This window comes from Lissotriton helveticus, chromosome 10 (assembly GCF_964261635.1).
Source record: "Lissotriton helveticus chromosome 10, aLisHel1.1, whole genome shotgun sequence".
In the NCBI taxonomy this organism is placed as follows: Eukaryota; Metazoa; Chordata; class Amphibia; order Caudata; family Salamandridae; genus Lissotriton; species Lissotriton helveticus.
In genome coordinates, this window is record NC_136071.1 from 591220523 (window position 1) to 591225522 (window position 5000).

Genomic DNA, 5000 nt, shown 5'->3' on the forward strand with positions numbered 1-5000 from the left:
CATGGCAGAGTGCCCGGGACGGGCTCCATGCGTCCCGGGCATTCGTCCCCCGGGCGTCCGGGGCTACATCCAGGCTGACGGTATGGCAGAGTGCCCGGGTCGGGCTCCATGGTTTTCACGGTGGTCCTCCCCTGGGTGTCAGGGGGCTCCTGGCCGACGGCATGGAAAAGTACCCAGGACGGGCTCCATGCGTCCCGGGCATTTGTCCCCTGGGCGTCCGGGGCTCCATCCAGGCCGACGGCATGGCACAGTGCCCGGGTCGGGCTCCATGGTTTCCAGGGTGGTCCTCCCCAGGGTGTCGGGGCGCTCCAGGCCGAAGGCATGGAAAAGTGCCCAGGACGGGCTCCATGCGTCCTGGGCATTTGTCCCCCGGGCGTCCGGGGCTCCATCCAGGCCGACGGCATGGCAGAGTGCCCGGGTCGGGCTCCATGGCTTTCACGGTGGTCCTCCCCTGGGTGTCTGGGGGCTCCAGGCCGAAGGCATGGAAAAGTGCCCAGGACGGGCTCCATGCGTCCCGGGCACGGGCACGGGGACGGGGACGGGGACGGGGACAGGGTCGGGAGAGTCCAGGCGGCTTCACTTCCGTGTCCAGCCATCTGATCGCCCAGATTCCCTCGGCCATCTGGTCGCCCGGATCCCCTCGGGCATCTGGTCGCCCGCAACGCTTTCCTATGGGGCGACCAGATGGCCGAACTTCCATGGAAGTCCCGATGAGGTGCCATTCGCCGCCCGGATCCCAGCGAGGGCTCCAGGAGGTTGGGTACATTCGCGCCTTGGGTCCCCTCTGTCACCTCGCGTGCACAGATTACAAGAAAAGGGGGTAATTTTCCTCCGGATTACTAGGGAGAAGGGTACGCCCGGACACCCCTCCGAGGCTGGTGGTTCTCTGCCATGGGGACCAGATGGGCTATGCCTGGGCAACACCTCCCTAGGCCACCCGGGGCTTCCTTCCTCCAGGCCAACTGCATGTCAAATTGCCCAGGACGGGCTCCATGGCTCCTGGGCAGTCGTCCCCCGGGCGTCCGGGGCTCCATCCAGGCTGACGGCATTGAAAAGTGCCCAGGACGGGCTCCATGCGTCCCGGGCATTCGTCCCCTGGGCGTCCGGGGCTCCATCTAGGCTGACGGTATGGCAGAGTGCCCGGGTCGGGCTCCATGGTTTTCACGGTGGTCCTCCCCTGGGTGTCTGGGGGCTCCAGGCCGAAGGCATGGAAAAGTGCCCAGGATGGGCTGTGCGTCCCGGGCATTCGTCCCCCAGGCGTCCGGGGCACCCATCTCCATGAGGCCAACGGCATTGGCAAAGTACCCAGGACGGGCTCCATGGGTCCCGGGCAGACCTCCCCCCGGGCGTCCGGGGCTCCCACCTCCAGGCCGACGGAATGTCAAAGTACCCAGGACGGGCTCCATGGGTCCCGGGCAGCTTCCCCCGGGGCGTCCGGGGCACCCACCTCCAGGCCGACGGCATGTCAAAGTACCCAGGACGGGCTCCGAGGGTCCCGGGCATTCCTCCCCCAGGTCGTCCGGGCCCTAGAGCTCCGGTGGTCCAACCTGCGCCTGAGGCCCAGCCGGGGTCCAAGAGCCCTGCCTTGCGTGGGCAGGCAGTCAGGAACCCTACCGCGAAGGCTTGGGATGGATGGGGAGCTGGGAGTCCTTTCGATCCCGGCCCTCTGGTCGCCCGCGATGCTTTCCAATGGGGCGACCAGAAGGCCGGGCTTCCCTGGAAGTCCCGATGAGGTGCCATTCGGCTCCTGGATCCCAGCTAGGGCTCCATGAGGTCGGGTTCTTTTACGCCTTGGGTCCCCTCTGTCACCTCGCGTGCACGGATTGCAAGAAAGGGGGGTAATTTCCCTCCGGATTACTAGGGGCAGGGTACGCCCGGACACCTCTCCAGGGCTGGTGGTTCTCTGCCCGGGGGACCAGATGAGATATGCCTGGGCAACACCTCCCCCGGGCGTCTGGGGGCTCCATTCTCCGGGCCAAAAGCATGGCTCAATGCCCAGGACGGGCTCCACGTGTCCCGGACAGACCTCCCCTGGGCGTCCGGGGCACCCATCTCCATGAGGCCAAGGGGATGGCAAAGTACCCGGGAAGGGCTCCACGGGTCCCGGGCAGCCTTCCCCCGGGCGTCCGGGGCTCCCACCTTTAGGCCGACGGCATGTCACACTGCCCAGGACGGGCTCCATGGGCCCCGGACAGACCTCCCCCGGGCGTCCGGGGCACCCATCTCCAGGAGGCCAACGGGATGGCAAAGTACCCGGGAAGGGCTCCACGGGTCCCGGGCAGCCTTCCCCCGGGCGTCCGGGGCTCCCACCTCCAGGCCGACGGCATGTCACAGTGCCCAGGACGGGCTCCATGGGCCCCGGACAGCCCTCCCCCCGGGCGTTCGGGGCACATATCTCCAGGAGGCCAACGGTGTTGCAAAGTACCCGGAAAGGACTCCACGGGTACCGGGCAGTCCTCCCCCGGGCGTCCGGGGCACCCATCTCCATGAGGCCAACGGCATTGGCAAAGTACCCGGGAGGGGCTCCACGGGTCCCGGGCAGGCCTCCCCCGGGCGTCCAGGGCACCCACCTCCAGGCCGACGGCATGTAAAAGTGCCCAGGACGGGCTCCATGGGTCCCGGGCAGCCCACCCCCGGGCATCTGGGGCACCCATCTCCAGGAGGCCAACGGCGTTGCAAAGTACCCGGGAAGGGCTCCACGGGTACCGGGCAGTCCTCCCCCGGGCGTCCGGGGGCTCCCTTCTCCAGGCCGACGGCATGGTTCAATGCCCAGGACGGGACTTCAAGTGGCCAGGACGGGCTCCATGCGTCCCGGGCATTCGTCCCGGGACGGGGACGGGGTGGGGAAGAGTCCAGGCGGCTTCACCTCCATGCCCAGCCATCTGGTCGCCCGGATTCCCTCGGCCATCTGGTCGCCCGGATCCCCTCGGGCATCTGGTCGCCCGCAACGCTTTCCTATGGGGGGGACCAGATGGCCGAACTTCCCTGGAAGTCTTAATGAGGTGCCATTCGCCTCCCGGATCCCAGCGAGGGCTCCATGAGGTCGGGTTCTTTCACGCCTTGGGTCCCCTCTGTCACCTCGCGTGCACAGATTGCAAGAAAGGGGGGTAATTTGCCTCCGGATTACTATGGGGCAGGGTATGCCCGGACACCCCTCCAGGGTTGGTGGTTCTCTGCCATGGGGACCAGATGGGATATGCCTGGGCAACACCTCCCTAGGCCACCCGGAGCTTCCTTCCTCCAGGCCAACTGCATGTCAAATTGCCCAGGACGGGCTCCATGGCTCTTGGGCAGTCGTCCCCCGGGCGTCCGGTGCTCCATCCAGGCCGACGGCTTGGCAGAGTGCCCGGGACAGGCTCCATGCGTCCCGGGCCTTCGCCCCCCCCGGGGCGTCCGGGGCTCCATCCAGGCTGACGGCATGGCAGAGTGCCCGGGACGGGCTCCACGGGCCCCGGCCGTCCGGTGCTCCCTTCCCCGGGCCAGCGGCATGTCAGAGTGCCCAGGACGGGCTCCACGGTCCCCGGTCATCCGGGGCTCCCTTCCCCGGGCCAAAGCATTTCAGAGTGCCCAGGACGGGCTCCACGGGTTCCGGGCGTCCAGGTCTCCCTTCCCCGGGCCAACGGCTTGTCAGAGTGCCCAGGACGGGCTCCACGGGCCCCGGGCGTCCGGGGCACCCTTCCCCGGGCCAGCGGCATGTCAGAGTGCCCAGGACGAGTTCCACGGGTCCCGGGCAGTCCTCCCCCCCCGGGTGTCCGGGGCTCCCTTCCCCGGGCCAAAGCATTTCAGAGTGCCCAGGACGGGCTCCACGGGTCCCGGACGTCCGGGGCTCCCTTCCCCGGGCCAACGGCATACAGGAGTGCCCAGGACGGGCTCCACGGGTCCCGGACGTCCGGGGCTCCCTTCCCCGGGCCAACGGCATACAGGAGTGCCCAGGACGGGCTCCACAGGTCCCGGTCGTCTGGGGCTCCCTTCCCCGGGCCAACGGCTTGTCAGAGTGCCAAGGACGGGCTCCACGGGTCCCGGTCGTCTGGGGTCCCTCCCCCGGGCCAACAGCAGGTCAGAGTGCCCAGGACGGGCTCCACGGGTCCCGGGCAGCCCACCCCCCGGGCGTTCGGGGCACCCATCTCCAGGAGGCCAACGGCGTTGCAAAGTACCCGGGAAGGGCTCCACGGGTACCGGGCAGTCCTCCCCCGGGCGTCCGGGGCTCCCTTCTCCAGGCCAACGGCATGGTTCAATGCCCAGGACGGGCTCCATGTGTCCCAGACAGACCTCCCCCGGGCGTCCGGGGCACCCATCTCCAGGCCAACGGCATGGCTCAATGCCCAGGACGGGCTCCATGGGTCCGGGGAGGCGTCCCATGCGCCTCCGGGCTTGGGAGCCCCGGCTGGGTCCAGGGGCCCGGGCGGGCCCCGGGTCGGGTGCTCCGGCCCTGGTCCCTGTCTCCCAGCCTACCGCACTGCCAAGGGCCTAGGAATGGGTTCCGTTGTTCCCGGGGAGCCTCCCCTTGCTTGGCTGGGTTCAGGAGCAGTGGCTAGGGCCCCTGAGGGCCCGGGGAGGGCGGCCTCCCCACCCCGGGCTCTGTCCTGGGTCCTGCTGCCTGGCAGGGTGCCCGGGACGGGGTCCGGAGGGACCGGGGAGGCGTCCCATGCACCTCCGGGCTTGGGAGCCCCGGCTCGGTCCAGGGGCCCGGGCGGGCCCCGGGTCGGGTGCTCCGGCCCTGGTCCCTGTCTCCCAGCCTACCGCACTGCCAAGGGCCTAGGAATGGGTTCCGTTGTTCCCGGGGAGCCTCCCCTTGCTTGGCTGGGTTCAGGAGCAGTGGCTAGGGCCCCTGAGGGCCCGGGGAGGGCGGCCTCCCCACCCCGGGCTCTGTCCTTGGTCCTGCTGCGTGGCAGGGTGCCCGGGACGGGGTCCGGAGGGACCGGGGAGGCGTCCCATGCACCTCCGGGCTTGGGAGCCCCGGCTCGGTCCAGGGGCCCGGGCGGGCCCCGGGTCGGGTGCTC